The sequence below is a fragment of the Oratosquilla oratoria genome, chromosome 35 (assembly GCF_046742065.1).
Source record: "Oratosquilla oratoria isolate Oo_2021 chromosome 35, ASM4674206v1, whole genome shotgun sequence".
Classification (NCBI taxonomy): domain Eukaryota; kingdom Metazoa; phylum Arthropoda; class Malacostraca; order Stomatopoda; family Squillidae; genus Oratosquilla; species Oratosquilla oratoria.
In genome coordinates this window covers 20,737,592-20,747,591 of record NC_134811.1, presented here as the reverse complement: position 1 = coordinate 20,747,591, position 10,000 = coordinate 20,737,592, and positions in this window count along the sequence as shown.

Sequence of the window (10,000 nt, the reverse complement as noted above, 5' to 3'; positions counted from 1 at the left end):
CACACACACACACACACACACACACACACACACACACACACACACACACACACACACACACACACACACACACACACACGCACACACACAAATATATATATATATGTATATAACTCAACCACTGGGATTCGAACCCTTGCCTATATATATGTGTGTGTGTGTGTGTGTGTGTATATATATATACTGTATGTATATATATATATATATATATATATATATATATATATATATATATAAAAGTCAGGTGTGTGTGCATGTGTATATTCCACCAAGGGCACTTGAGCGGGCGCAGTATGTACTGTAATTTCATCGAATCCTTTATGCAGGCTAGTCCTCCGGTGTTAAAAGTAGTGAAGAACCTTAATATAATTTAGAGCAAGATTAGGTGTAAATAAATGATCAGGACATAATTAGTTTCTTTTGAATTCAGACATCTTTGTTAATAGAACATAGAATAATGAATGAGTAAAAAAAAAAAGAGAAAAAATTTACTAATCATTGCTAAGAAACAAAGAATGGGGTTATCATTGGTGTATATATATTTTTGGATAGACCGTATCATACATCTTGACTGATGAGTTAAACACCATATGAGGACGGATTTTTTATTTGTACGACGTTTCGCTTATTACAGCTTTTTGAAGTACAAGTTGAAATACACATGCTTGAGATTAAATAAGAGAAACGGAGGGAATGGGGAAAGAAAGTGTAGGAGGAGGAGGAGATTGGGGATTGAATACTGGGAGAGGGTGAGAAGGCTGGCCCAAACGTCCGTGGACAAATTGGTCACAAAGGGTGGTTTAAAATTTTGTTGGCCATGGGTATTAGAGGAATTATATGGGGTAAGATGTTGAACATGCCCCTATTTTGTTCAATAGTGTTCGTTCCTTGAATGATCGCTGCTTACAAACACTTCCTGGGAATTTTGTTGGGTATTCGTATCAGCAGATCTGCATTCTTCCAGTCCATCATATTGTTTTCCCTGTTCCTAGGTGTCACACATGCATTAGTGGTGACATCATGTCTGAGGTCGTAACGGTGTTCACGTTTTCAGGTCGCGTGACGTTTCTCCGATGTAAGCTTGATCACATCCCGAGTACTGAATACGTTAAACACCGGCTTTGGTGCCCGGTGTTTGGTTGTTGTATGTTCTCGTCCTCGTGATGTCTTTTATCGTCCTGCTGGTTTGGCACACTACTTCCAAATTGGTGGTTCTTAAAATAGGAGTCAGGTTGGCGGCAACATCGCTGATTGGCAACACGAGAAGTTTTGCTGTGCTGTCCTGCTGCCTACGGCTTTCCCGAATCTTAGCGGCCTGTTTTCTGCAATTATTTAAAAGAAATTCTGGATTTTTTTTAAAGTCTCTTTAATAAATCTACACTCTTCTAAGTATTTTGCACTGCATATCCTGAGTGCCCTAAGGTAAAAGCCTATTACTACTCCTTTCTTGGTCCTAATGTCATGGTGGTAGTAGAAATGAATTAAATCGTTTTTGTTAGTGGGCTTTCTATATAATTTAAATTCCAGCTGGTTACCATGTTTAAAGATGTGTGTGTCCCAGAAAGGAAGAGAATCTTGGACACACACACATCTTTAAGAACAGGGTAAACCATCTGATGGACTGAAAGAATGCAGAGCTGCTGATACGAGAACCCGGCAAGATCCTCAGGAAGTGTTTGGAAGCAGCGATCATTCAAGGAACGAACACTACTGAACAAAATAGGGGCATGTTCAATATTTCACCCCACATAATTCCTCTAATACCCATGGCCAACAAAATGTTAAACCACCCTTTGTGAGTAATTTGCCTCCGGACGTTTGGGCCTTTCTTCTCAACCTCTCCCAGTATTCAATCCCCCTTCTCCTCCTCCTCCTCCTCCTCTCCTCCTCCTCCTCCTCCTTTTCCTTTCCCCCCTACTTCTTTCTTCCCTATTGCCTCCATTCCTCCTATTTAATCTCAAGCATGTGTATCTCAACTTGTATTTGAAAAAGCTGTAATAAGCGAAACGTCGTACAAATAAAGGCTCCGTCCTCATATGGTGTTTAGCTCGTCAGTCTTGTCGGCAACTGCTACTTTCCTAAAAATCATCTTCCATGTTCTAGTTTCTCTGCACCTTTAAGTTGGTAACTCGTTACTTTATCGGAGCAACAGGGTGAATGGGAGAAGGGAAGCGAATTAAATGACAGAAACGATTGAGGTTCACTGGGGGCAATTTCTAGGGGGCCATGTACCCGTTGTTCAACAAGTTTGGCCTGCGGTCCATATCGGAAAAGAGCTCCACACATTTCCCGAAGGACGCTGTCGAACATTCAGAATTTACTCGAACACTGGCATTGTTCAGGAGCAGTGGAAAATGGATGAAGAGTTCGGGGCTACCAAGAGCCACGAATGCTCGAAGTCCTCAGTGTCCGATCAGTTTACGAAGTGGCTCCTGGGAACCCGTGGATTCGTTCTGGAGAGCTTGTGGAAAAGAGGCGAAGAGTTCGAGGTAGCCAAGAGGCACGGGTCCTTAAAGTTCACAGTGTCCAACCAGTTTTCGGGGTGGCTCATCCCCCCCCCCCCCGCCATAAATCGATGGTTGCGTACTTGTAGCAAACGTTTGTTGAAGTTGTGTGAAACGTATGTTTGTTTGATAGCTGCAATATTGGAAATTTATCAATGTAAATGTAACAAAATAGACTCATTTTGAATCAAAATTCCTCTTACTATGCGATGGTAAGTAAAGTATGCAATACGAACTTTAAACAAAGTTTTGACAAACTTTGAAAAAAAATTACTATTTTGTCTCAAGTATAAATAGAATGCCAAAAACTATATAGACAGCGTTCTTTATGTATGATCCATATAAATATATATTTGCAATATCCTAAAGAAAAAAGTAGGGGAGGTTTGCTGAAAATATGCATGCTAGTATGTGACAACTTTTCATTCTTTTTGGGGGTGTGTGGGGGTGGTGGGGTGGGTGTTTGTGTGGGTGCTGAGAGCCTCTGGATTTGTTCCGAAGAGTCTGTGGTCGCGTTTCAACCATCCGGAGAGGTAGGTCCGCAAGAATGAGACTAAGTTTATCTTCTAAAAGAATGTTACAGTGCCAGTGGCAGTGGTGGTCGCAGAAGCGGTAGAGAAGGAGGAAAAGGAGGAAGAGTGGGAAGAGGAGGAGGAGGAGGAGGAATAGGAGGAGTATTTCTTCAGATGATATCAATGCTTCTTTCCTTGGGGATAATATCGCGCCAAAGAGACTGAGCTATACAGGTAGTAAAGGAGAATTTTAAGGAAAGCAGTGGAATAGGTAAATCGTCGAAGTCAAAAGTCATGTTACAGGTTGAATGTCGTTGGCAATGGTGATGATAAAGATAACGCTCACTGTAATGAAGAGGGTGCTGATATTCTTGACAATGAAATAGTTGGTGGAATTACTTGATATAATCAATCTTGCTGATGTTAGTGTTGGTCGTAGTGGGGAGATAAGATAGTGGTGGTGTTGGGATGTTTTATGGTGATTAGTGGTGGCCATGGGACTGGTGCTGGTGAAGGTGTTAGTAATGATGAGGGTGCTGGTGGTTGTGGTGTTGCTGTTGTTGTTGTTACTTGTGGTGGTGGCTGTGGTGGTGATCGGGGTAGTAGGATCTTAATAGCGTGATGGTAGGGGTAGTTACGGTGGTGATGGAAACAACACAGAGATAAGAACATGGGCTTAACAGGAGGAGGAAGAAAACAGTATAACTCAGTGGATAAGGTGACAATGACGCAAATAATGGTATAGAGTATGATAATAAAATGAAGAGGACCCCGGCAGGGACTGCCAGAAAAAGAAGTGGAGACGAAGGAGGAGGAAGGGAGATGGGGCAAGGAGGTTGTGTTGAAGTGGGAGAGCGGGGAAGAGTAAATATGACGGCAGTTTTGTCTTCTGAAATTACCTGTCTGGAAGGCATGACCGAGAGGGAGAGGGAAGAAACAACAAAGAGAGAATTAAAAGACAGGAGTGTGATTACAGCGCTAATAATAGCGAAGCAATTATTATGCTCAAGCACTGAACCAGATGCTGTTTCCTTTTTTTTCCTATTTTTCTTTCTTTATATTGTTATTTCCTATTCTTTTCATTTCTTCTTATAGTTTCCCTCGTAGAGTTCATTCTTCAGAGCTATTTTTTTTTATAATAATAAAAATAAATAAATAGATGAATAGATAATAATAATGATAATAATAATGATAATAATAGTAATAATAATAATAATAATAATAATAATGATAATGATAATAATAATAATAATAATAATAATAATAATAATAATAATAATAATAATAATAATAATAATAATAATAATAATAATAATAATAATAATAATAATAATAATAATAATAATAATAATAATAATAATAATAATAATAATAATAATAACAATAATAATAATAATAATAATAATAATTAATAATAATAATAATAATAATGATAACAATAATAACAACAACAATAATAATAATAATAATGATAATAAAAATAATAAATAATAATAATAATAATAATAATAATAATAATAATAATGATATTGATGATAATAACAATAATATCAATAATAATAATAACAATAATAATAATAGTAATAATAATAACAATAATAACAATAATAACAATAATAATAATAATAATAATAATAATAATAATAATAATAATAATAATAATAATAATAATAATAATAATAATAATAATAATAATAATAATAATAATAATAATAATAAATGAATATATAAATAGATGAATAAATAAATAAATAAAAACAAATTAATAAACAAAAACAAAATTAAATGAGAATATGAATAGAGCTAAAAAAAATGTCCCCTTGCAGTTCCTAATGCGCTGATTTCACCTAACATTTTGAGATGATAAGCCTCTACGATTATCATTATTTTTCTGTGAGTGTGTATTAATTGGAAATCCTCAATTTTTTCCCTCACTTCTCCGTCTTTGTGCATAATTAGGACACTTCTCTCGCACTAATTCCCCCTCTCTCTTTCGCTTCCTCCTCCTTCGTAGTCTCAGCTCCTCTTTCTCCGCCTACTATTCCTCTCTCTCCTCATTTCCCGCCACCATTTTGTCTTCCTCCTCTATTCCTCAACCGCTTAGATGACTTTCTAGATGCCTTATGACATCTTTTCCTAGATGTCATACATGTCCTCCTTGCCTTCCTTTTCCTCTTTTACCTCTACTATTTAAGCTTCCTTTTCTACCTCCTCCTCCTCAACTTCTAGATGTCTTGCGATATCTCTTAGTTGTCCTCCTATATACCTTTATAGATGTCCTAAATGTCCTTCCTACATTCCTTATCCTCCTTGTCTTTGTTTGGGGTCCTAGATATCATCCTATATATATTTCTCTATATCCTACATATCCTCCTTGCATTCCTTCTCCTCTTTTTCCTCCCCTGGAGCAGCGCTTACTTGTGGAAGTATTTCTTCCCTGAGTGACTTATGGACCCGACCGGTGGTCGTAGCGGCCTGGGAACCGTCGGTCTCCCGCGGAAGGGGCATCACTGGATAAAAGGCTGATTTACCCTTTTCCTTCTTTCCCGGTCATTATTATTATAATGGATTAGACATTTGGATTCATATTACGGCGAGGAAACTGTTCTCGCTGCTGTAATGGTATGGCAGGGATATATACATCTCTTAACTTCTCACTAGATCCAGAAAACAATTCTAAGGGGGCCCAAAGTGAGAGTATTACAAAGTATTGTACATATATAGTGCATACAGATACCAAAAGACCATTTCCCCTTTATAAAAGGGGGTCGCCCAGCCAAGCCAAATACCCACCCTTCATCTATGCTATACCCATTTGTTGTTCCTTTTATATTAGCTCCTTCAGGATGAAGGGTTATCTACATTCCCCACCCACTACTCTTAGGTGGACTAAAGCAAATGCCTCTCATGTGTATATGCAGTCTTAGCAATAAAGAATACAGGCCTTGTGACGCAAATGTATATATGGGTCGTAGAAATAGAAATATCAGTTTTGTTCTGTCTGTGTATTTCTTTTTTACCCGGGGTGCAAAGGTGAAACAATAGTAGGAAAAGCGGGAATGAGAGAGAGAGAGAGAGAGAGAGAGAGAGAGAGAGAGAGAGAGAGAGAGAGAGAGAGAGAGAGAGAGAGAGAGAGAGAGAGAGAGAGAGAGAGAGAGAGAGAGAGAGAGAGAGAGAGAGAGAGATAGATAGAGAGAGAGAGAGAGAGAGAGAGAGAGAGAGAGAGAGAGAGAGAGAGAGAGAGAGAGAGAGAGAGAGAGAGAGAGAGAGAGAGAGAGAGAGAGAGAGAGAGAGAGAGAGAGAGAGAGAGAGAGAGAGAGAGAGAGAGAGAGAGAGAGAGAGAGAGAGAGAGAGAGAGAGAGAGAGAGAGAGAGAGAGAGAGAGAGAGAGAGAGAGAGAGAGAGAGAGAGAGAGAGAGAGAGAGAGAGAGAGAGAGAGAGAGAGAGAGAGAGAGAGAGAGAGAGAGAGAGAGAGAGAGAGAGAGAGAGAGAGAGAGAGAGAGAGAGAGAGAGAGAGAGAGAGAGAGAGAGAGAGAGAGAGAGAGAGAGAGAGAGAGAGAGAGAGAGAGAGAGAGAGAGAGAGAGAGAGAGAGAGAGAGAGAGAGAGAGAGAGAGAGAGAGAGGAGAGAGAGAGAGAGAGAGAGAGAGAGAGAGAGAGAGAGAGAGAGAGAGAGAGAGAGAGAGAGAGAGAGAGAGAGAGAGAGAGAGAAGAGTTTGGAAGCCTCTGGACTCAGGGGTGCTCTGGTGGACCAGTGGCTTGCTTGCTTAACCCAATTCATGTTATTTGTGGGACTGTTTACCCGCATCCATGAGGTTCTGCAAGAAATGTGCTCGACCTTGAATGGTGTCCAGGACACTTATCCGTGGTGCTTCCACACCAGACAATCTTATCCAGGGCAGAGTGAACTACGAGAGGAGGAGCGTTGTGAAATCCCAAACCAATGGTTTTTAGGTGAGGGTGTTCACACGCCGTCGCCAATCCCAACGGTTTCCCCGAGCAAACTCCCATGCAGCCACCCTTCCCATCCGAAACAATTCTCGACAGGTCCGATCGACTTTCCCCAGCTATGAGTTCTGTGGGGATTCCCTTCGTCTCCTTCAATGGGGAAATGTGGCACATGTCTATATAGCCGGAGTTGACGCTCACGAATCATGCTAGTAACAGACATTGAGTCCCTGGTTTGAAACAGTTATTTCATCGATACACTATAGTTCTCCTAAGGCACTTTGTACCAAAGACGTATTTCCAAGCCAGCATTCAGTACCTATATCTCAAAGCCAGTAGGGCAGGGAACACAAGTGACGTGAATATTCAGATCTAAGTCCTGCATGAATATCGGTAGCCCCATATACTCAGGTTGAACGAGTCCGTAACACCATGGGGAATACCAATTCCTCGAAGGAATTCCTGACATAACTCAACTCAACAATGTTACGCATTACACTAACAAAGTATGTAAAACTTTCCTCACCACAGGCATGGAAGTAATGAAATGGAGCCCAAACAGACTATATATATATATATATATATATATATATATATATATATATATATACATATATATATATATATATATATATGTATATATGTATAATATATGTATGTATGTATATATATATATATATATATATTCTAAACAGAAATGTAGTGTCATATATATATATATATATACATATATATATATAATATATGTATATATATATATATATAATATATGTATATATATATATATACATGTATATGTATATATGGATATATATATATATATATATATAGCCAACACTAAAACTATAGCAAATTCAAGTTTTTATTCAAGATTTAAAGTCCCCTCGTCAAATTTAGGGTGCAAGACTGGTTTGGAAGAGGTGCGAAGATCAAGATTAAGGATTGTAGTGGTCCAGATCGACCTTTTGAGGTCAACGGCATTCATCATGTCAGATCTAGAGCCAAAATGTTTTATTCATCTGATAAGCTGCCGCTGAAAAGAGGTGTTGCTTTTGGTTATCTTGACAAGGTTAGAATATATCACATGACCTGCCTCCACCTTAGCTGACCTCTTTCATTAGTCACTAAGATCTTTGTGAACGAACTGAATAACCTTGTACACTGTAACCCTTGACCTTCCTCATTACTTCGTGATTCTTTACGACTTGTCGATACCAAAGTGTGAAAAAATCTAGGTCATTCTTCGACTGGATAGAGATTCAAGTTCTTCAGGTATGCTCTATTATTACTATCGGCATCCTGTACGATACACTACCTGCATGACCTTGAACAATAGAAGAATGTACTTCGTAAACTTTCGCTGTACCTTGTGATCCCTGACGACCTCTCAGTGTCATAGAGTGAGAGTAACCAGGACACCTCTTCCAGTAAAAGGAAGGCATTTTACTTCTTCGGCAATTTATGATATCTAAATAACTCAAAGAATTACAGTTCAGATAAAGAGAGTTTCCCTTTTCACAGAATTCTCCGTGGGACGTGAATCCGGAGGACATCAGTTATTCAATTGTTCCTGCACTTTCGTTTAAGGTCATTGGGGTCTTGTCCTTTGAGACATTTTTCTGTTGTCACGCAAACTGAACAGGTATCATAAGGCGTCTTGTATCGAAAATGTCAGTGAGACATAGAATTTTTGAAGTAACTTAAGGTTGCCAATACTGAAAGAAGAAAATGAAATGTCATGAGAACATAAGAACTGAGGAGACTTCAAGAGATCGTAAGGCCTACACTAGGCAATTCCATGTCCCTTAACAGTTAAGGTTCCTAAGCCGGTCTTCGTATGGCAAATTTCTAAGACCTTGTACCATTTTGGTCATTCTCTTCTCTACTGATTCTAGTGAATTAGTGTCCATTCTATAAGATGGAGACCAAATTGTACCGCCCAGTCAAGGATTAGTCTAACTATTGCCAGATAGAGTTTGACGGCCTCTGTACGTTTGTTTTGTAACTGATCTGGCAATAAATTCCAATATGCTGTTAGCTTTGTACCTGGAATCAATACACTGTTTCCTGGATTTAAGATCCGGATTCACAAAAACTCCTATGTCCTTTTCATATTCTGTTTTCTTTAATATGGCGTTATCTAAGACATACCTGTTAGCGGGGTTGTGTAATCCTACGCTGAAAGTGCCCAAAATAAAGCAGTAAAAACCGATGAAGAATAAAAACAAAAGAATAAATCTCTTAAAAAAATTCAAAACTTCAACACAAACTTCTATATAAGGCAATTATTAATAAGAGTTGTTCCACAATCCTTCCTTCGCCTTTTTGTGCCAACCTTCTTTGGTCTCATTAGTGACATCACTTGGCCCTGGACCGCTCCTCGGAACAGCAGACGACGTTTGGGAGGTCCTCACTAGATTACAAACTCCCTCATCCAATTTCTGTTCCTTTGTCTCTTCCTAGAAAATCCTTCTAAACTTCTTTGATCAGGGGACATTTTCAGATCAGAACAGGCTGCATCAGTGAATGTGATCGGATAACTACTTTTTAATCTTTTGGAGTGATCTTTTGGAGCCACTCTGTTCTTCTTCAGACGAAAAGACCCAATCCTAAGTCTAAGAAAAGAGAGAGAGAGAGAGAGAGAGAGAGAGAGAGAGAGAGAGAGAGAGAGAGAGAGAGAGAGAGAGAGAGAGAGAGAGAGAGAGAGAGAGGAGAGAGAGAGAGAGAGAGAGAGAGAGAGAGAGAGAGAGAGAGAGAGAGAGAGAGAGAGAGAGGAGAGAGAGAGAGAGAGAGAGGAGAGAGAGAGAGAGAGAGAGAGAGGGTGATAGAGAGAGAGAGAGAGAGAGAGAGAGAGAGAGAGAGAGAGAGAGAGAGAGAGAGAGAGAGAGAGAGAGAGAGAGAGGAGAGAGAGAGAGAGAGAGAGAGAGAGAGAGAGGAGAGAGAGAGAGAGAGAGAGAGAGAGAGAGAGAGAGAGAGAGAGAGAGAGAGAGAGAGAGAGAGAGAGAGAGAGAGAGAGAGAGAGAGCAGAGAGAGAGAGAG